Source organism: Dipodomys merriami, unplaced genomic scaffold (assembly GCF_024711535.1).
Source record: "Dipodomys merriami isolate MVZ:Mamm:240054 unplaced genomic scaffold, mDipMer1.0.p SCAF_32, whole genome shotgun sequence".
Taxonomy (NCBI): domain Eukaryota; kingdom Metazoa; phylum Chordata; class Mammalia; order Rodentia; family Heteromyidae; genus Dipodomys; species Dipodomys merriami.
The window spans coordinates 8,068,200-8,091,343 of record NW_027204715.1 but is presented as its reverse complement, the minus strand read 5'-3'; the positions used below and the strand labels follow the sequence as shown (position 1 = coordinate 8,091,343).

General features: G+C 35.3%; 1 pseudogene; it reads left to right on the top strand.

The window, feature by feature from the left end:
* Positions 1-19,309, top strand: part of LOC138841504 (SPRY domain-containing protein 7-like) — a 38,651-nt pseudogene extending 19,342 nt beyond the window's left edge.
* The last annotated feature ends 3,835 nt before the right edge of the window (positions 19,310-23,144 follow it).

Here is a 23,144-nt window from a genome sequence, read left to right as displayed (position 1 = left end):
ACAAGTGTACCTCTGTCGTAGCTTAGGAAAGGAAAATAAAATTCTTCAATCTCTACCTCTTTTCTCTACAGAGAAAAATTTGTCAAATATGTTTGACAAATGCTCAGCACAGATTCATAGGTTTTATGTTGAGGGTCTCATCAAATTCCAACTTTCTGATAGATAGCATAGATTTTTTTAGCCATTTTGGAAAACAGTACAATATGAAGACCTGCACATAAAAGGCAAAATGAATTTTTATAAAAAGTTGGTTTTGTTTTTTCTCTGAAACAATTTCTCATAACTTTCTATCTCATTTTATGAGCATCTCAGGAGAGCATTGAATTTTTTCAGTTTTCACAATAGAGAAAGCAAATAGAATGATAGCCCATAATCTTGTCTCTTCTTAAAAGCTACTCTACTGAATGCTTATAATGAAAAATCATAATTTAGCCCTTGTCCTAGAAAATATAATACATTTACAAGATAACCTCAGTATTACATAAAAATCTTACATTGTTTCTTTATGGTCTTTTTTCATTCTATTTATCACAAATTCCAGAGACATTTCTATGTATATGTATCAACTTCATTATTCTTTATATATACATTATACAGTCTCATTCATGTATCTATCAAATTCATTTTATCCACTCACAGTATTTATACTCTTTATGGCTTCTTTACTGTCTCCCTATCAGCATGTCCAGTAACTACAAATGTGCATATTGTCATCTTGAAATTCTGATTATCTCTTTTCTTTTTTTTTCAGTTGGGGGCGTGAACTCTGGGCTTGGGCGCAGTAGCTCAAGGCTCTGCACTCTACCACTTGAGGCACAGAGCCCCTTCTGGCTTTTTCTGCTTATGTGGTGCAGAGGAATTGAACCCAGAGCCTCATGCATACGAGGCAAGCACTTTACCACTGAGCTACCTTCCCAGACCATTCTGATTATCTTAATGGTGCATTATTATTTTAAACAGTTGGTGATATTTTTCTTTGTCAATTTTAAGATGCTACATATTGTAAAAAACTGAAATGTTTTCTAGCAAATATGCATACCTTTTGACTTTAGAAACTAGCATGTGAAATTTGAGTCATAAACATGTTAAATATATTAAACATATTACATATATTATATATATATATCATACTTATAGTTAATTATCAATAAGTCCATCAAGCCTGATACCAGGGCCTCATGCCCATAATCCTGTCTACTCAGGAGGCTGGGATGGGAGAATCTCAACTTAAAGGAAAACTCCAGAAGGCACCATCTCCAATTAACTAGCAAATACCAGGCAAGAGACACGGCTGTAGTGGAATGGCATCAGGCAAAAGCAAGCTGCCAGGCACTGAGTTCAAGCACCAGAAATGGCTCCTAGGTACTGAGTTCAAGCACCAGAAATGGCTACCAGGCACTGAGTTCAAGCACCAGAAATGGCTACCAGGCACTGAGTTCAAGCACCAGAAATGGCTGCCAGGCACTGAGTTCAAGCACCAGAAATGGCTGCCAGGTACTGAGTTCAAGCACCAGAAAGGCTACCAGGCACTGAGTTCAAGCACCAGAAATGGCTGCCAGGCACTGAGTGCAAGCACCAGAAATGCTGCCAGCACTGAGTTCAAGCACCAGAAATGGCAAAATAATCACTTTTCAGAACCATAGAAATAGCAAAAATCCTGTTTTAATTTTTAAAATTCCAATCATTTTAAATTACAAATAAAATGGCACTAAGTAAACCTACAGAAACTAACTGATAACATTCTGCTAGCAGTTTTAAGCAGTTGGAGAAGGCTAGTGTTTCCCTAAAATATCATAGGGGTTACAATTACATGGGCAAGATAATATCAAGCATTATTGCCTCCTCCTTTGTTTCCCCTTCTCATCCCTTCCCATACCCCCCCGCCCCCGCACCTGATCCTCTCCCCCTTCCCACCCCCCCACCAAAGTTGTAAAGTTTGTTTTACGACATAACGACTTGTACATCTCATTGTTGCAATGGGTCCACCTGTATCCCTATTTAAACGATTTGTTTTTTCCCTTCCCTTCCACAAATTATACCAACATCAAATACAGTGAAAGCAGGGGTTATACCATGGGGGAGGGAAATACAAAGCAACAAAGAAATCATCTTATAAATATGTTAGAAACAATAGCATGAAAGAAAAAAAAACATTTAAATATTTATCTTGGGGTTCATTTCCCTAACATCAACTTATCTGACATTATCTACTTGACTCAGACATATACTAGTTATTGCAAATAAGGGAAACCATGGAACCTATGTTTCTTTGGGCTTGGCTTACTTCACTTAATATAATTTTTTCCAAATCTTTCCATTTCCTAACAAATGTGGCAATGTCATTCTTTCTGATAGTGGCATAGAATTCCTTGTATATATATATATATATACCACATTTTCTTGATCCATTCATCTACTGAGGGGCATCTGGGTTGGTTCCATATCTTAGTAAATAATGTTTGGTAAATAATGTTGCAATAAATATAGTTGCACTGGTAGCTTTAGTACAGTCTTGTTTGTGATCATTTGGGTAAAAACCCAAAAGTGGGATTGTTGGGTCATAGGAGAGCTCTATGGAGAGTCTTTTGAGGAACCTCAGGCAACAATGCTTGATAAGAAATGTACTCATTTTCTTGCCCATGTAATTTTTTTGTGGGGGGGGGTCCGGTCATGGGGCCTGAACTCTGGGCCTGGGCGCTGTCCCTCAGCTCTTCTGCTCAAGGCTAGCACTCTATCACTTGAGCCACAGCATCACTTCCAGCTTTTTTCTTTTTGCTTATGTGGTGCTGAGGAATCGAACCCAGGGCCTCATGCATGCAAGGCAAGCGCTAACCCCTCTGTATGGTATTTTCACAATAAAAAATTAAAAATAATAAAAAATAAAATAAATTAAATTAAAGAGCTGAAAAAAGAATATCATAGGGTTGTGTTTGGAAGTCACAATCTTCAATTTCAAAGGTCCTTATTAAATAGAACCCAGATACTAAGTAGCTTGAAGACATCACTAATACATATCCAACTCTGCACCCTAACTTTCAGCCCCTAACGATACAGCTAAGAAAGCTACATTGCTCAATGTGTTGAGTCATATTCACAAGGTAGAGTGAAGTTTTAATGTAAATATGGATACAGCCCTTGAAAACCCAGTCGACAGGTTCAGGGAAACAGCTTTCTCAAAGGTCGAGTCAGCGTGTGCTGTTCATTGCTTCAGACTAAGAAGACAGGCATGCATGCACAATGTAAGAGGTTTTGTTTGGAGGATGAGACCAAATGCCAATAGAACAAGAAAATAAATTCATAGATTAAATTTGGATAGCTATCATGTGTGACATGAACATTAGTACAACAATGATTGAACTAAGAATTTGGTGAGTAGTGATTATAGGTTCCCTCCCTGACCAAAATAAAAGTGTATTGTTTCTTTTCCTGAAAAATAAGGGCAGTTTCCCATAACAATTCATTGCAGTCTACCCAGGAAACAATACCTCTGCCTTAGAGTTTCAATATGAAATACTTGTCCTCAGCGATTTTATCATGTAAACTAGGTGTCTTCCCTGCACACAGTGTTTGCCATGATAAACATACTGGTTAAACAAGAGAAATCAGATGGTGACACTTTTCAGTTTGCTGTGATTTATTCCTCAAGATCAGATTACTTAATTGGCTCTCAATATTATTTTTATAAATTTCTCATCTTCTGAGTAGTTATCTAAAAACAAATGAATATAACATGTTTTGTTTTATTCTTGTTTTTAGCATTTAAAATAAAGCATTTAAATAAATGTGGCATTGCAAAAAGATTTATTAATGAGTAATATCTGGGAAGCACAATAACTAAAACTTTCTTTGCCATACTAGTAGATTGATAGCTCATTTCTTCTTTTCCATTGTACATCATAAATAGAAGTTTTGTAGTGAATCTGTGTAGTGACAATTCCAGATTTGGCATTTGGGGAAAACATATGTCTCTAATGGTGTTTGGCTGAAGTAAAATCCTTAGAGCCCTGGGATCTGTTCTAACAGAAAAAGTACTTACGGGAAAAGCATTTCAAATAACTAATCTAAGAACTGTGGATGGTGCCTCCTCCAGTACCCATCCCAGGACTGTATCTTTGTGGAATCTTAGAAGTAATTGGAGAAAACCAATTAACTATAAAGAAACAATAATTGCAACACACAAAGCCCAGGCTACTCACAGGGTCAAAGTCACTTGTGCACGAAGCACTGAATTTTGTCTTTAAAATGTCTTGCTGTGTAAAAGGTATTGAATGAGTGTTTGCTCCGGCACTAAGTAAAAGCAAGCAAATTTTTACACATTAAGATTTCTAGACTGTATATATTTTGTACATACATACTAAGTTCTTGAGGCTGCTACGAATTTATAACATATGTATTGATTACTTTGACCAGAAGTGACCAATGTGTAGCTTTATTTTCTATTAACATTTTAGTTGTGAATACATCATCATTGTATTCAATAAAATTGTCATCATCAATGCTTACTTGAAAATGTCCTCATTTATTAGAATGAAGACATGCATATAAACAGAATAAAATATCTCCAGAAAGAAGTGTTTCTTAGAATATGTAAGCTCCCCGGTTTGGTCCTGAGAAAGAATCCCAGCCATTTTTTTTTTGTCGGTAGTGGGGCCTGAACTCTGGGCCTGGGAACTGTCCCTCAGCTCTTCAGCTCAAGGCGAGCACTCTACTGTTTGAGCCACAGCACCACTTTCAGTTTTCTAGTGGTTTATTGGAGATAAGAGTCTCACAGCCTTTCCTGCCCGGGCTAGCTTTGAACCGTGATCCTCAGATCTCAGCCTCCTGAGTAGCTAGGATTACAGGCGTGAGCCACCAGTGCCTGTCCCAGCCATTTTATGAATAGACTACTGATCTATAAAATCTATGTGATGATAGTGTTTAAAATTCTTAATTGGCACTATATTGAACAGTAATAAAAATTAAAACCCTGAACAATGAGTTTATGAGAAAGCTAAGTTAGAATCTCCGACTGTTAATAATCTATGGAATAATCTATGACCATCATTAGTGAATTGAAGTAATATGGAGATATTTTGTTATACAGAAGCATGAACAAGAACATTTCCTTCTGTTCAAGTTTTCTTCTAATGAAATATGTACAACTTGTTTCTGTAAAGCTCATGACACCAACATATTTGAGACAATTTCCATAAGATCAGAAGGGCATATATCATAAAAACCAAGACTATTTTCTCATGACAGAAGAGCAAGTCACATATACACATACACACGTGCATACGCGCATGCGCGCGCGCACACACACACACACACACACACACACACACACACACAAGAATAATCTTAAAATGTTCTCAGCAATGATACTCACTAGACACGATGTTCTGACAGAGAAGTCACTATATTTCTTAACTCAGGGGCCCATTCTAGTTTCTTAACCCTGTCAAATATTTTTCTGTGCTCTAGTACACCTGGCACACCATCCCTTTTAAGATGTAGAATATGGTGGTTTGGAAGATTTGCTATTCCAGAAAGCATCTCTTCCCTCAAGTGATTTAATCTCACTGATATTGCTTATATCTTACTAGGCAGCATCTGAAACTTCCTTCATGGTATCAGAACAGCCTTGATTTTCATCTTAACTATCCCAAAAGTATAAGTGGTTATCAAGCAACAGCTCACCAATCTGGGAGTGATTATGTATTTAAAAAGTGAAACTATTACTCATTTATGAGGGATATGTGTTAATTTAAATGGTCTAAACCGGTAAGATCTTCAAAGCATTGTAAAAGATGTTTGAGTTGATCTATGAACATGTCATGATTCACGCTTTCACTGTCATTGATGATCCTGAATATACCAAGGACATTTGTCATGAGTTCAACAGGGTGCATTTAGAAGTCATAGATGAACAAGCAGTGAACTAATTCTAAGAAAAATGTTCCTAGTTTGTGCTTGCTGCTTTTAATGTATGGGAAAACATCTGTCAGTTAACCATTAGATTGCTTGAGGTGTTACTTTTTGTGCTTTTCTTGTTGATGTGTTAAAGTCATGAACTTCCAAATTGGGTGTAGTCCATCTATCTTTCCTCTTCCCCAGCTGTTGGGTTTGCTCCCTTCCACGTTTAAATGCTCAAAAAAGTGTCAGAAGTAATTAATGCCTGGGCCTCTCTATTGTTTGGACAGTTAGTAACAGAATTGGAGTTATGTTCTGCTGAGTGATGCTTTCACTCACACATTATTCAAAACCTGCAAATGGACTGAGTCAACTGCTCAGATAGATCATTGTATTTAATATAGATTCAAGAAAATCAAGGAATAAAGATAACAAGTGTACCACTTGGATTGAAGTGTAAAAGCTTTCATTGTGGCTAGTTGGCTTGCATTTTGGCTTATGGACTCTTTATCATAAAGTCAAACTTTTCTTTCCCTGTCTCTACCTCCCAACTCTCGAGCTTGCCGAAATGAATGTATATAACAAAATAATAAAATCTTCATATTCCTATCCTTAGCTTTACTACTCTTTGATATGTAAGTTGAATTAATTTCTCTTTGCCTCAGCTTTTAAATTAATAAATGTATTAATTTTTACACAAAACATATGGTTTTTACCAAAAGAAAGGCATAAATGTATTTTTGTATCTATTATTGCTTGAAATTATTATTATTAATAATTGTATTGGAGCTACTAGGGTCTAAATTCAGGTCATATGCTTGTTACATTGACACACAACGATCTCTTGGTTTTTGAAGCATCTTTTCCAATAAAACCAGCAGTGCAAGAATAAAATGTACTTACACATTTCAAGATGTTGTACCTCTGATAGAGCTTGTTACATTCCAAAAACTCACCAAGAGCAGTATTTTTAAAAATGCATCCCCCACCCACAAACTGATGCAACAGTTCATTCAAGAACTAAAATCACTTCAAGATGATTGAACTTTGAATATTACATGGCAGTACATTTCTTTCATAGGAAGAAAGGTCTCTCTTCCTTTTCTTTCTTTGGTTCATTCATTTCTCCTTTCTCTTTCTTTCTTTTGTCCCAGACTGGGACTCAAACTTGGCATCTGAATCTGGCATCCTACCATGTGAGCCACACCTCCAACCCCTTCCTTCTTCTGTACTAATTACTGCTCTAACTTTGCATGATTAATCAGTTGTACTCTGGGGTTCTTGTGTGTTTGGATTCAATTTTTAAACTGCTTCCTGTGAAGAATAGCAGAGAACTGAGTTTTTCTCCTTTTTTTCCACGCCCCCTCCCCATATTTAATGCTAGTATTTAATCCTGGATAACACCTCCTTCAAGAAGGAAAGGTCCTTCTGAAAACACTATGCATTAAAAAGAGAACTATTTTGACATTATAGATTACCTCTTTGCAAATACAAGAGCTATGTATTATGCTGAGCTCATACACAAAGCCAGGATTCAGGATTAGATGCATTTATCAGATTTAGTTAATATTGTTCAAACAATTCTCTCCATTCTTGCTCCCACAAAATCTCCAAAGTACAATCATTGTCCTGTGTCCTACCTCCTTGGTATCCTGATCCTTAAGGCGAGAGGACACTAAGCAATGGATTAACCAATCAAGGTGCCAACTACAGAAGCCTACAGCCTTGCTGTGATCATGGTCCTTTCCCTTTACCACTGCTTATCAGAATGTATTCATTCATCTAGCCATGCACTCTTTTGACTGTTAGTTATTTTAATAATTATGAAATGCAGTGAAATGGAGCATAAAGTAGTTCAAAGAGGAATTGCTAGGTTATCAATATAATAAAGAACATTTGGTTTCCTTTTCCCGACTCAGATATGCCCAAGAAAAGTCACAAACTATTTAGCATCAACACCTGATTTCTAATTTAACTGAAGTGTACCACACCAAAAAATACATACTAAAATTTGAATTTCTCCTATTTTATGTTAAATACAGAAAAGATTTATTCCCACAAGAACATAATAAAATGAAAGTATTTATCATGTTTATATTTTTTTAAGTTTTCGAGAGTATTTTTTGTTATCTACCTATGAGAATCAGATTGAGCCGATTGATGGGATCAACAACATTCTTCAAAGAGATAGAGAAAGCAATTTAAAAATTCAACAAATGGTGCTGCAAAAATTGGCTATCCACATGCAGAAAATTGAAGCTAGATCCTTACATATCACCTTGCACCAAAATCAACTCTAAATGGATCAAAGACCAAAGGCCAGATACCATGAAAATATTACAGGAAGGGGTAGGGGGAACACTAGAGCTCCTAAGCATGGCTCAAAACTTCCTAAGTAAAGTTCCAGAATCATAACAAATCAAGGAAAGACTGGATAAATGGGATTGCATCAAACTGCACTTTCTGCATGGCAAAGGACCTAGCTAACAAGATAAATAGAAAGCACACAGAATGGGAGAAGATTTTTACCAGTTGTTCATTGGACAAGGGCCTCACATCTAAAATAGAGATAAAAATTAATCCTCACCCCCAAAGAAACCCTCAGAGAAACAGTAATCCAATTAATTATTGGGGTCTACTCTTAAGAGCTTGATTTTAATCAAGCTAGATTGAGACTGAAGAACTTCATCTCAATTGCCCAGGTAATGTTCTTCTGCTGGCCTGAGGGCTTTTCTTTGATTATTTCCATTTAAACAATTCATTTAACTTGACTCAATATGGAAGTCTGGTGAAAAATAGATGTGAAGGACATAAGGGATAAGATGTGGAGAAATCAATCATTTGTTCAAGAATCTGACAAGAAGACTTAGTAGGGTCAATAGATGTTTATCATTTTTGCTGCTGTAGCAAAATACCACTGGGTGGGTGGGTGGCTGTGAACAACCAAAGTTTATTGTTTTTTGCTTTTTGAATCTGGAGACTCAAGATCAAGATAGTAGAATATTTGGTGTCTTAGGAGGCCATGCTTTCTGGATAGTCGAAAATGTTTTCTCTGTAGTAACAGAGAAATGGCTGTGTGGATCTCTGAGCTAATTTGTATAAAGACACAAATCTAAATCTGGAAGGCATGGCTTGAACATTGAATTACATCCCACAAACCCTCCTGCTAGTCCTATCACCTTGGGAATTCGAATTTTAGCATATGATTTAGATTGGATGAGGCATAAACATTCATAACAATAGTTATGAAGGTGATAGAAAGCACTGATAGTAGTTGAAGCATAAAAAAAAAACCCAGCAACTTTTGATGAGTTCTAAGGATGTTAGAAAAATCTGTAATAACCTCAAAGTTTCTGAATTTTATTTTTTGATGATTCTGTCTGAATCTGAAATATGGAATAAAGGCTTAGGTACCAATTTCAGAGAGGAGAGAATATTCTAACTTGTATCTATTGAAAGACATGGGGAGCATCACTCTTTAAGTCATGCGCTTCCTAACGATTCTAAAGTTTAAGAATATTATGGGATAGAACTAACATTGGGCTATGAGAGTCAAGGGTGATCTTTAATAGTCACAAAATACAAGTGAGGACAAAAAATGTTTCACAAGATTACAGGAAGGGATAGAATAATGAGATAGATGTACAATGGAGAGAAAAACAATTGTTTTCAAACACAAATGTATATAATATTTCTGAAAAGGATTAGTCATTTCACAAGGTAGCAACTTAGTGGCTATTGTTAAACAGAGATTTGAAAGCAGTGATAGAGGAATTGGATTTAGTATGTGAAATTTACTTTAAGAACTGTGAATGCAGAAAATGGAGATGTTCTCAAGCGAAATATAATAATGATTTTAAAAAACTACACAAGGGAATTTCTTTACATAGTTTATAAAAATTTATATTAACAATGACCATTTTTCCAAAGGGAATCAGATGGAAGATTCTTTATTTGTACATTGTCCCTCCATTTATATCTGTCAATTTTCCAATAATGATACTTGGAAATTTTACCATTCTCAGAAACTTTAGTATATGTGTTCTAATTGCAAACACCAACACCACAGTAATTTCAGTACAATCTGTAATAGATTACTGTGAGATTTCACGTGGTTAACTTGAACACTTACTTTTGCCTTGAGATCCCTGTGGAGGTGGATATGGGGATTTTGATGATGTTCTTTTCACATCAACTCTACTTCCGAAAAGCTGTATGTCCTGATGCCTTTTCTCACCTTGAAATGAAATGATGAATTCTTCCTGAATTGAGTTATGACAATTTTCTCACCCTACCTTCACTCACTTAAGCGCAAGTGAGAAAAGGAGAGAGTCATCAGGAAGAGGTAAGTCAAATTATGTATATATAATTTGTATTTTAGATGACAAGTGAGGCAAAATTAGCTCTTGGTATAACTTGAGTTCCTTGAGTGGTGTTCATACATACTTCTATTATGCAAGATGCCAATTTTTTTCTAAAATTCCATTCTACACTTATGTTTTACTGCCTCCAGGTGTTACAGAGACAGCTGTTTTGCTAACTCTGCTTAATCACCCTAGGGACTTTGGAGTTAGTCTGGCATAGAAGCATAGAGATTGTATAACACAAGCATGAAAGCATCTGAGCCCAATTCAGTCTGTGTAGAACTCAACAATCAGACCAGAAAGATTTATCATATTTTACCCAGTTAATCAAGTGACAGTACATCAAAGTACCCTAACAGTGATTTTCAACTCAGTGCTATCTTATTAACCTTAGTTCTTAAAAACAAGTATTATATATAATATATTCTTCCTTGACAGTGAAAAATTTTTGTGACTGAATCTGTAAGTAACCAAATGACTACAATAAGTCATGTACTTATAAATTGTATGGAATAAATGCATGTTTGAATTGATAAGTTGAATTGAAACCTCTTTGTCCAACTACTGTAAGGTAATATTAAACAGTGAATAAAAAATAAAAATAAAAAGCAAATGTATGCTTCGTTAAATTTTATTACACTCCTTAACATTTCTCTTCATCTTGGAAAGAGGGATTAAGATAGAAAATTCTAGCCTGTAATTATAGTTGAAAGAAACTACTGTTAATGCTTTCAGTCTCCCCCAAAGAAGGCTTATATAGGACAAGTGCTGATGTCTCATGGATTTATTCTATTAAAAGCGAAGTTATTTATAATTTATTTTTTTTTGGTTCTCTATCCTTGGCTAATCTCGTGTTGTAGAATGTCTCAAGACACTCAGGGGAGTTGTTTTAACATCATATTATTTAAATGTTTAAAAATCCATAAAGTTATACATGCAACAATGTTAAAGACAAACCCTTAAATGTAAAATATGAAATCCAGAATCTAATATTCGCTTCTTATTAATTAGGATCAATTACCACTTTAGAAATTCTTTATACTTCTTACTCTGGTCTGTGCATTACTCCATTGCACTTTTATTTTTTATTTTTCAATTTGATTTTATTGTCAAGGTGATGTACAGAGGGGTTACAGTTACATACCTACAGTATGAGTACGTTTCTCCTGCAAGGCACTAAGATAATTTTAAGGAAAGTATATCTTAAAATGTTTTCATCACATTATTATGACGTGCAGTCTAGTGAGAAAACACAGAAACAGTAAATTGATACAATGTGATGAATTATTAATGAGGGATAATTATGGAAAGGATATTAGAACAACAGATCAAAAAGTATTAGAACAGTCATGTCATAGACAAAATTTTCCCTACACACAAGGATTAGCTACCTTAATTTCCATACTAATATTGTGGTCAGAAGATGGGATAATAATTTCTATAGTAATGGATTTACTACAACTTTGTCAGTTAGAGAGAAGAGTCTGCTTGTGTGAAAGCTCCAGTGGAGATAGTAATTTCTAAGAAAGACTCCATTGGGTACCAATGTCGTATATACTTGATGCTTGAATGGTAGACCCATTCATTCTTTACAAACATATGGCATCTCATGTGGTCCCTACAAACTTCCAGATGAGATGTGAGCAACCAGGATTCAGTTTTACATTGCAGGCACGTATCTTTTTTAAATTTTCTGTTGCCTTGTACTGATTTTACATTTCTGTATATTTCAGTTTCATACATGAATATTTATAAGAAGAAAATATCATTCATTTCTTTTCATCATAAGAAATTTAAATAGTAACATTTTCATTAGTATAATACCATTCAGAATAATGAATTTCATTGCAATATTGAAATGTGTGCATGCATTTATTGCATAGTTTGATCCCATTAGTTTCCCTAATTCCCTCTCTAGCCCTCCCTTCTTTCCTTCCATTCATCTACTTCACTTTTCGGTAGTTGTCATCGGCTTCTACTTTTGCTTTAGTTATCTTTTTTTTTTTTTTTCTAAAATATACACGTGAGAGAAAATATGCCCTATTTGTTTTTTTTAGATTGATTTATTTAACATGAGGATCTCTACTTCAATCTATTGTCCAACAAAACACACAATTTCTCTTTTTTATGTTGGAGTAACAAACCATTGTGAGAATATACCATATTGTTTGTTCAATTGGACGTTGAAAGACACCTAAATTGTATCTATTTAAGTAGTACCATGATAAAGAACAGTATTCATATATCCCTATTGAATGTTGATTTTAATTTTTAGTTTATCTATCTATATTTTGTATGATTATATCATATGTTGATTTGATATTTAAATTTTAAGAGCTCTCCTGGTGGCTTTCTTACTAACAGTGCAAAAGAGTTCCCTTTTTCCTGAACTCCCTAGTACTTAGCATATTTTGTTTTCTCCATAATTGCGAATAAAAGTTTCTGCACTGTACTTTTGATTTGCTTTTCTCTAATGTTAGAAGACATCGAATATTTTTCATATAAATAATCGTCCATTTGAACTTCTCTGGAGAAATTCCCATTCAGCTTGTGTGCTCACTTACTGAAGCAGTTACTTGTTCTTTCATTCTTACTGTTTTAAAAAGGTATTCTGCATATGAATCTTTGATTAATCGCTAGCACAGTTACCACCCATTCTACACTTTCATAATTTCGTTTTGTATTGTGCAGAAGCCTTTTGATTGGATTGGTCATTACTATTATTTACTTTTATTATGGTTAAGTAGTTGTACAAAGATTCCCATTTAGCGAAGTGCTTTATGAATACAGCCTATCTTTATCAATTTCACTCCTTTTAACATTCTACCCACCCCTCCCAGTCCACCCATTTTCTTATGCTTCTTAATTCTTAATTCTTGACTATCATTTCTTGAGCTATTGGAGTCATTTCTATTAGTTCTATCATATCCATTCAGGAAGCATGCCAATGTCAATTCCTTGATGCATTTCCCCTGTATTTTCTTTTAGTACTTTTAATATATTAAGTATTACATTCAGGGCTTCCATCTCTGTAGTGTGAGAAATAGGAATCTAGTGCAACTCTTCTGTGTTTACATCTCCAGTTTTCCTAGCACAATTTTAAAGAATCTTTTTCCTACAAAACATGTTTGGAGCACATGTGTCAAGAACAGGACAGATTCAGCTGCATGGATTGCTTCTTGGCCCTATGTTCCATTTCACTCACCAGCTGTCCTCACCTCAGGCCCCTGCTATCTTCCTTGTTTTATAAGTATGGCTCTGAACTAGAATTCGAATTCACTTACTGTGATAACATCAGCATCGCTCTTCTCAGGAGTGCCTGTCTTCAGCAATTTGGAGTTTTCTGTACTTCCATATTAATTTTAAGACTGTTTGCTTTTTTAGCTCTGTGAATAATTTCATTGGAATTTTATAGAGGTGCACTATATTTTCAGATAGTCTTTAAAAAATTTATTTGGTAACCAATTCAAAATGTTTCTTTGGCAAAAGAACAGGGAGGTCTTTTCACAAGCAGAATCTTAACATTTTATCCCATGTCTTTCTTTAAGAAAGCAAATCTCATTGATTAATATAGTATTATTCCAAAGGGCCTCTAAAATGCACTTAAAAATCCACATTAGAAACTTGTCATATGCTGTGCACAGATGGCTCAGGCTGTGTCCTAGCTACTCAGGAGGCTGACATTTAAGGATCACTGGTCAAAGCCAACCCTGGCAAGAAAGTCTGTGAGACTCCTCTCTTCACTATGTTACCAAAAGAACTAGAAGTGGAGCTGTGGTTCAAGTAGTAGAGCATTAGTGTTGAGCATGAAAGCCCAGGGACAAATCTCAGGCCTGGGTTCAAGCCCTAGGACCACCACAAAACAAAACAAAACTACAACAAACAAAACGCCTTTACAATGAATTCTATACAGCAATAATAACATCTGTAGCGATTATGTAAGTGCTATTTTGTGATGATTTACACAAGGATTGTTTTTTACCTTAAGAGCTTTCATTCTTTGAAAATAAAAGAAAATATAAATTGGTTTGTATGAAACTAGAACAAATACTTAAATTTGAGTATTTCTTGTTGAGAATAAAATCTTCCGTATTCAGAATGGGACTGTTCTATTTATGATTTTACATTAAAAATGTTATACCTGAAAGGTTAATGTTTCTTCTTCCCCTTTTATTTTGTCCAATGTCTTAACACCAGGGGCTGCTTGATTTGCTTGATCTCGTTGTCATGGAGACATTTAACATTTCTTATTTTGTTGTCTTAACACTTTTTTTCCCTTCTCACCACAAAACAAAAAGGCAAGAAAATAAGAGTTTTCAATTTATAATAAACACAGACTTCTTTTTACATTTTCTTCTGACATAAGCTTCTTTCAATATTTTCTTGGAATAAAGTAAATATGTATTACATATCTGAGTACTTAAATAACTGAAAGCATTGAAGTTTAAAGAGAAGAAACTGAGTTTCTTAAGCAGGTTTCTTTTTTCTCTCAGAAGTATTCGAGAGAAACAAGAATACATCTGAAGTCACTGATTGAAAGGCTAGGAACCTATTTGTATATGAATTCCTACACGTTCCTTTAATTTATTTATAGTTTGGTGACATTGTTGCTGATGGGCTCCTGCAATCTGGGTTGAGTCAGGACGCTATGAAGTCTCAGGCTGGCTGAAGTCTCTTTGACCAAATAAATTCAAAGGGAGTAAAATTGAATATAGGCCCTGGGTTACTATGCAGAGATGGGGGAAGTAGCTCATGTGTGCTCTCTGTAGCTCCTGGGGAAAATCAGTCGCTTATTTTTTAAAAAGATGTGAGTGAATTTTTCTAACATTTAAGAAAAGTTAACATATAAACCAGCCATACAATTGTTCTGAAAGGCTATAAAGGGCTTCTACCTTATAAAGTAGAATGTGATTACATGAATATGCTAAATACCTGTCTTCCTTGTCCACTTGGTAAGTGACCAGTTCCTATAGCTTAACCTAGGTGCTTTCAGCATTTTCCAAGATCAATGTGCATATATTGGGCTTAGCTAACACTTGAAGCCAGATTCTGCTGCCAAAATGTTATTGGATTAAATAATCTCCCAGGGCTGAGTAACATTCTCTGTGCTGGAAATCTGATTTTCCAAAGCTGGAATATAATGCTTAAGAGATTTATAAACAGCTGTTGGGGTTTTGTCATTGTAACTCAAGCACAAGGAAGCATCCAAATTTTGAATAAGTCTATTAACTTTATTAACATTATAGGATTTTTTCCCCTTTTCTTTTTTTTCTTCTTTTTTAGATACACAGCTTAGGTAGATAAACTGTTCTTCTATGAATCATTAAAGATTAATTGCACACTACAGTTATACATGAACTTTTAGTGAAGTGAATAAGAAAATTAATTATATATATTCAAGTATACAGTTTCTTTATAAATAACCCAATCTTAACTCTAGCTAATTGTTAGACATCTTCATCTTTCAGAACTACTGTGTAGCTGGTTCATATTTTTATAATTTTCTTATTAATTTTTAAATTAATTTTCTTCAAGTTCAATCCATTGTTATATATTATTATCATGAAAAACTGACACATTAAAAACATTTTTTGAGATAAAATTGAGTCAAGCATTATATTAACCTAGAATAGGCCATTGAAATTTACATATCTGTAAATACAGCACAATAACATGTAGTCTCCTCAGAAATAGTAGGATCATCTGTTAATTTTATATACCATACAAATTTCAGTGTTATATGCTGATACTTACATTAATATATTATTTTTATGGAATATTAATGTGAATTATGTACTTACATGAATATCAATAAGTGTATTTATATTGATATTCATATAATTTTAGTGTCTCATATTTAAATTATTTTGCAAAATAGTCATTGACATAAGAAATATGTATATATTAAAATACTGAATGCAAATATTTATTAAGAGAAAAACAGACAATAAAATTTGGACAGAAAATGAAAAATCAACTTCCTATAGTATCGACTGGAACTAAACATGACTTCAGCAGATTATGTATTGATAGTAGTGACGATTGATTTTTGTCAACTTGATTGTGCCAAGAGTACTCAGATTTTGCTCAAATATTAGTCTGAGTATATCTTTGAGGGTGTTTTGGGTGATTGAAGGATTGGATATAATTAAAAGACTTTCATATCTAGGGCAAAGCAAACTATTATAGCAACCACTCCCCACTTTATAACTCTACCTGGATCACTGGCTGTCCTGTGACTTTGCTTTGACAGAAGAGTTGCAGATGTGAATTTTGTCTGTTTCCCTATTTCTGCAAGCTATGTGATTAGAAAACCCTTTTGACATAGAAGTCTGTTCCATTGGTTTAGTTTCTCTGGAGAATTCTTATTCCTATCATAACCTTACCTCATGAAAGAAGAGAAAATTTAAATCAGCAGATTGAGGAGGATAGACAACTCAGTCTGTGGAATAATTTCCAAATTAATTTCCAAATAATTACACTTAACAGAAAGGAAATACTTTGTGTTAGTTACTACATCCTCTTGATTAGGGTCAAGTAAAGAGTAGACAGTCAACAGTGGTTCCCATACTTAAATATAAATTAAATTCATTTGGTGAGTTGAACTAGAAATAAATACTAATGCCCATTTTTATCTTGTTATTATCATTGATAGGTCTTCAGTATTTGTATTTTCTCTTTTGTTTATGGCAGTGGTGGGGCTTGAACTCAAGGCCTGGGCACTGTCCATGAGCTATATTGCTCAAGGCTAGCAAGCGCCCTACCACTTTGAGCCTCAGTGCCACTTCCAGTTTTCTTTTATTTGGGGGGGGGGGTCCGGTCGTGGGTTCTGAACTCTGGGCCTGGGCGCTGTCCCTCAGCTCTTCAGCTCAAGGCTAGCACTCTACCACTTGAGTCACAACACCACTTCTGGCTTTTTTCTTTTTGCTTAGTGGTGCTGAGGAATCGAACCCAGGGCCTCAGACATGCAAGGCAAGCGCTCTACCACTGAGCCACCTTCCCAGCCCCACTCCCAGTTTTCTTATGGTTAATTTGAGATAAGAGATTCATAGACTTTCCTTCCTGGGCTTGCTTTGGATTGTGATCTTCAGATCTCAGCCCCCTGAGTAGCTAGGTTGACAAGGGTGAGCAATGAGTATCTGGCTTGAATATTTTCATGCTATCCTGAAGTGTTATTACCTGAGGTCTGGACTGACTGCCTAGGACTTGGGGTGAGAAGTTCTATAGCTGTTACATGCATAGTAAAATAAACCCTCAGGACAGCTGCTACAGCAACAGGAGAGTACACTCTTCTAAAATGTTCTATACCTTTAACACAAGGTAAGCCAGGAAACTCAAATGAAATGACAGAAAATTGTAGGAAGAAAGCAACATATCATCATGGGAAAGGAAATGTTGAAGTTTTTCTTTGCACCATTTGAAAACATAAGTCCAATGTTAAGAAAAGAACAGCACAATGGCCGTGAATAATATTTCCCTGCATTCTAAATCCATAATCGGAGTGCATGAATTATTGCTTTAATTTAAAAGTCTTTAACAACACTTAATGATTCAATCACTTACAGACATAAGTGACTTTTAAAAGCTCCAAAATGTAAGGGTATTTGCAGAGTAAAATCTTTAAAAGAATCAATTAGTATCCTACAGCAATTACAACTGGAATTGACATAAATCAGCATATTTAACATATTTGTCTTTTTTCTAAATTATAGGAAAATTTAAATATAAGTAGATAAAGAAGTGAAAATTTGAATATACCAAACTTTCATAGGTAAACTTTTGGAAAATTTAAATTAGAACTTATTAACTACCTTTTAGATAAAACTTACTGTATACTTAACTTTGAACATGCCTTTGCATTGTGAATATATTAATTTATTCCTACTCATCTACTTATTTATTTCTATCCATCTATCTATTACTTTGAATCTACTTACTCCTATGTACATATATATATATATCATATAGTATATTCTTTGGCATAAATATTGGCATAAAATGAGTTTATAAAAACTTTTGAGTTCATAAACTTAGTGAGAGAAGAGTTTATTGTGTATGTGTGTGTATGGAGGAAAAATTAGATGTAAAAGAGGCAAGAAAATGGTAATGGAAAGAAATTAGCATATCAATTATAGAAATTTCACGAGAAATTGAGTTTCTAAGATGAGAGGCTGTATAATCTTTTCTGAGTCTATAGGATGAGATCCTTTTCCAGCAATATGTTCCGTCCTTGTCCTTAATAAAGCAAAGTCCTAGAATAGCTAAAGAGAGGTTCTTTCCGAGGAGACTAGATTTACTTATTCATATTGATGATTTAGCTGAAGAAATACTGAGTCGGTCCTGGAGCTCTTCTGCTGCCTGCGGTGCTGCAGGGACGGCGGGACCGGCCACATCCCCCTGAAGGAGATGCGGGCGTGCAGCTGGACACGCAGCACATGGGAACAGATGTTGTCATTGTAAAAAATGTGAAACAGGAGGTTGTTTAGCTAGCACACCTTTACATCGAAACAAAAGCTACTTTGAATTCAAAATATAGTCCACAGGAATCTGAGTATTGGTGTTGCAACTTAGAAAGTTAACCTGAATCAGATTCCTCTCGGCCGAGATGTGCACAGTTTGGTGATAAGAAATGAGGGAGCTCTGTACCACAACAATGAAGAGAAAAACAGGCTGCCAGAAAACAGCCTTCCTCAGGAGGGAGATGTGGTGGGTATTACATATGACCATGTAGAATTAAATGTATATTTGAATGGAAAAAACATGCATTGTCTAGCATCAGGTATTCGAGGGACAGTGTATCCAGTTTTGTATGTTGATGACAGTGCAATTTTGGATTGTCAATTCAGGGAATTTTATCATACTCCTACACCAGGTTTTGAAAAAATACTGTTTGAACAGCAGATCTTCTAAATAGATTTGTTTTTGAAACTTGTACTTCTTCACTGTTACAAGTATTTCCCAGTTAATAAAACTTTACCTGGCTATAGATAAAAATATATTCTTTAAAACTTGCTTGTTAATATTGTCAAAGGAACCATTATATACAATGTACAACTCAGAAGTTTTAATTGAAATACTTATGCTTTATGATATGAAAAAAATACTGAGTCTAGGAAGTGGCACAGTAGCTCAACATGGTAGAGCACTAGCCTTGAGCAAAAGAGTTCAGGGACAGCACCCAGGCCCTGAGTTCAAGCCCCATGACTAACAAAAATAAAGAGAGAGAGAGAGAGTGAAATGCTGAGTCTATGTACTATTAAACAGTTTATCTCAAAATGCTTCAGACTAAGGAAACCCAGAATGGCCAGATGTGTTTGAAGTTACTCACAGAGCTAAAAGCAGGAAGGCTAGTCACATACTGGGTTTCGTGCAGAATAATATATATTTGTTAATATATCCTTTTTGTGATCACCTCAATCAGGGCACTCCTCCGAAGGTTTCAGTTGAGGCTCTGATATGTTCCTTGCTCCTTGTGTTTCCTGCTTGTCTTCTTTTGACTCCATCCAAACCCCAGGCCACCTGCTGCTCATGCTCAGGTCATTCCTCCCTGATGCTCCCTGAAAAGACCATCACTCTTCCGGAGACTTTTTTAAACGGTGGGCATCTATTCATTTTGGAAAATCAGTCAGCTCCTCTTCAACTCTCATAAAATTTACCTCTAATCCTTCCCACCTAAAGAGGCCCAGAGAACAAGCACAGGGCCTGGTGGAAAGCTTTCTAATGATCAATTATAATACCAAGACTTTGTGATGCTCCAAGCATCATATCCAAGATGGTATCCTTGTGGGAATGGACATACCAAAATAAATGCATCTCTTATTGAAATTAGAAAAAAAAACAACCTTCCGGTCATTTTGGCTAGACTTTATGCATTTCCAATCCTGTCATCTATAATGAGGTGTAGATTAAAACCATTTTCTCCTAACACTCTGTTCAGTCTTTATAATTCAGAATGTGGCATGTATTTTAAATGCCTTTATGATTGATACTTTCTTGTATCCAAGTGTAAAGTACATTCAAATACTGAAGTGGAAACACTGCTATTTGTAACTGCAATTGAAACTAAATTTAATTGTGACCAAAGAATTTTTATGGCGCTTTACAGATAACTGTAAATGTTTGGATTTCAGTTATTTCTTTCCTAGATATTGCTTCTTGTATGTTTGTTATTTTTATCTATATTTATATCTACATCTACCTATATGTGTATGTTTTGATAGATACTGAAAATTGCATACTGGGTTAAAAAATATATATGGATATATATATATATATATATAAACACAGGTAGAAACACATTAACTTTACTTATTTTTTTGTTTTCTTCTATATCTAAGTGTTTTATTTAAAGACTTACATAACTTATATGTAAGTTGTAAAAGCTTCCTTGATCTTGTGGATTACTCATAGCTCTCAAATTGCTAAGCATTAAATTCTTATGATACTAATCAAACCTACATAAAATGATAGCTTCATAAAAAACGATTAATAATTTTCACAAAAGTCAGTGTCTAAACCCATGTTATTGTTTTATTGTCTACATAACTATTATATAATTGCATTTTTAATATTGTATATTGTTCCACTTTATTTGCAGAGACTTTCTGATAAATAAATCAAATAGCCATTTCTGCTTTTCCTGTCAATTTTAGCTTTAAGCTCTAATACGTTTCATTTCAGTGAATCATTGTCAGAGAAAGAATAAATATTAAATAAAATAGCAACTCAGTAGAGAAACAGAGACAGAAGTTTCAGGAATCTGTATTTCTTTTTTATTAATTACATATGTACAGAAGGACAAATTTAGTGGTGCAATTTTTAGAACAAAAGCCTTCAGAAAGCCGTGGCTCCCAAACATGTCCCAGTAAAAATTCTATCATTTGTACTAGATTATTAAATAGGTCTGAAGAAGGTCCTCACTACGTTTTCTGATAAAGAAAATATTTACAGTTCTAAACTTAGCAGCCATTTAAGATCTTTCCTCACTCCATGTCTGGATGGAAACAGGACACTATGTAGAAACTTACTGAGGAAATAGTTTCCCTTGGGAAGAGGGTACATACTGGACCTTGGTTATACCAAACAGTGTCATGGTGCTTCGTAATGTCACCAACACTTGCAAATTTGTAAACAGGGAAACCATTCATGAATTGCCAGTCAATGTGTGGTAAGTCTCCGGGCAGTCACACGAGAAGGAGCCGAGGGTTCTGGTGTGGATGTTGGCCTCAGAATACAGGATACATCATCATCAGTGTTGACAACCCACTAAGACGTGGTCTTCCATTCGCACACTTCTTCACCTGTGTGTTACCATGTGATACGAAGCTAAAAAAAGTCAATGTAGCAAAGTGACAGGGGAAAAGGATTACACCATAAATTCGGGCTCACATTGTATAATAGAAAAGAGCTGTTCATTCTTGCTTTGTGCATTAAATATAGCTTTGTAGAAGCCCTGAAAGGAGTTTAATCTTTTATTATTTTAAATAACATGTTTCTCCATATCTGAATGCCATCTCCTGCATATAAAAAGGCAAAGATTTTTTTTTCTTATTTCTCTCTGCAAACCGTATTTGCACACTTTTGTAATTTTCTCTAGATGAATACTACAATACAAGCGAGTAAATTAAATGTATCCTGGTAAAAAGGCAAATATTTAATGACCCATTTGGGGAAGTCATTTGCATGTATTTCTGAAAGATAATACATTTTTCAGCCACTATAAATTTGTATTCATAGAAATAAAAATGCAAGTGTACCTACCAGTCAGATTACAGGGCTGTTTTGTCTCTGAGCTTAAAACAAAACTAATGTATAATGTTCTTGACACTTGAAATTTTTTCCTTGTTCAGCTGCGTTAAAATAGCATGAAAAGTAGCCTTGAATTTCAAGAGCAATTTGTATCCTGTAGATTGACCAACAGTAGTTTGACTTACACATTAAAAAATTATCCATATTGTCCATCACAGTATACACCAAGGGCATGCTGAGATAAAGCACTTTCCCAATATTTTGTAATATGGCTACTGGGCCTGGCAAAGGAGTCTGGAAAATTTGTGGCAGATAAGTCATTAGGAGTAAGACTGGGTCAATAGTTTTAGAACTCTCTTATCCTCATTATGGTTTCAAAGAACGTTCTAGAAAATCAATTCTCTTCTCTCACCTTGAGAAATGACTTAGGGAAAAGTTAAGGGAGAAGAGGGAGCTATCTGGTTGTCCAGGGCCAATGGCTTCTTCACGTGTGTGTACTGCAGGCATCCTATTCGTGTTGTAGATGGCGGGCAGAAGGAAGGTTCTCTCTCGTGGCAGCATCCTCTGACTCAGGACTCCTCCTTGTGCTTGGCTTTAGCATAGGAGCTACTGTTTCCCCACCACCAACCTCCATCACAATGGTTTTCCACCAGTGAAGACAAAACTCCACAAATCTCTCCTGGAGCTATCAGTGCCGTCCATGTTACTCTGCACTGTGCTCACCAGGTTCAGTGCTGAGGACGGTGACTGGGGTTTGCAGCTGGGCCTCGGCCCTTCCCACCTTTGACACTTGACCCACCCTCTAGGGAATGCTCAGTGCCACCTTGGCCCCTTGTTTCCTTCTCTCTGCTTTTCTGCTCACATCACAGGCAATAAATCCCAATATTGCTGTTGGAAATAGACTTCAATGTTTGCGTGGTGTTATGTTTATCGTACAACCGGGCAGAAGGCACAGAGATTTCCCATAAATGCCTTGCACCCCTCTCTGAAGATATGCATGAATCATAAATTGATAGAGGAACAGGTTTTATTAAAGGGAAAAACATGCTTCTGTCTTTCCAAAATAAAAGAACGCCGTATGGATGCCTTAGGTTGAATTACAGAAGATCATTTACTCTCTGATTTATTTTCATACTAAAT